The 701-nt window shown below is 41.5% G+C and overlaps 1 non-coding gene across 1 annotated transcript; it reads right to left on the reverse strand.

Moving 5' to 3' along the window:
* Nucleotides 1–370: 370 nt before the first annotated feature.
* Nucleotides 371–478, reverse strand: LOC112793887 (small nucleolar RNA R71). Its single transcript, XR_003198575.1, has one exon. It is a non-coding gene; the product is annotated as a small nucleolar RNA R71 (small nucleolar RNA).
* Between the last annotated feature and the right edge of the window lie 223 nt (nucleotides 479–701).

The following is a 701-nucleotide window of genomic DNA, read 5'->3' on the forward strand; positions in this document are numbered from 1 at the left end:
AAGGAAGGTGCTGGGTGACTTTACTGCACCTACTCCCGATTTCTATGGGAGAAGCATCTCTATCCCTGCCATTGGAGCAAACAACTTTGAGCTTAAGCCTCAATTAGTTTCTCTAATGCAACAGAATTGCAAGTTCCATGGACTTCCATTGGAAGATCCTCATCAGTTCTTAGCTGAGTTCTTGCAAATCTGTAACACTATCAAGACTAATGGGGTTGACCCTGAGGTCTACAGACTTATGCTATTCCCTTTTGCTGTAAGAGACAGAGCTAGAACATGGTTGGACTCTCAACCTAAAGAAAGCCTGGACTCTTGGGAAAAGCTAGTCAATGCCTTCTTGGCAAAGTTCTTTCCACCTCAAAAATTGAGTAAGCTTAGAGTGGAAGTCCAAACCTTCAGACAGAAGGAAGGAGAATCCCTCTATGAAGCTTGGGAAAGATACAAACAATTAATCAGAAAGTGTCCTTCTGATATGCTTTCTGAATGGAGCATCATAGGTATTTTCTATGATGGTCTCTCTGAACTATCCAAGATGTCTTTGGATAGCTCTGCAGGAGGATCTCTTCATCTGAAGAAGATGCCTACTGAAGCTCAAGAACTGATTGAAATGGTTGCAAATAACCAATTCATGTACACTTCTGAAAGAAATCCTGTGAACAATGGGACTAGTCAGAAGAAAGGAATTCTTGAGATTGACACTC

The sequence above is a fragment of the Arachis hypogaea genome, chromosome 3 (genome assembly GCF_003086295.3).
Source record: "Arachis hypogaea cultivar Tifrunner chromosome 3, arahy.Tifrunner.gnm2.J5K5, whole genome shotgun sequence".
Classification (NCBI taxonomy): Eukaryota; Viridiplantae; Streptophyta; class Magnoliopsida; order Fabales; family Fabaceae; genus Arachis; species Arachis hypogaea.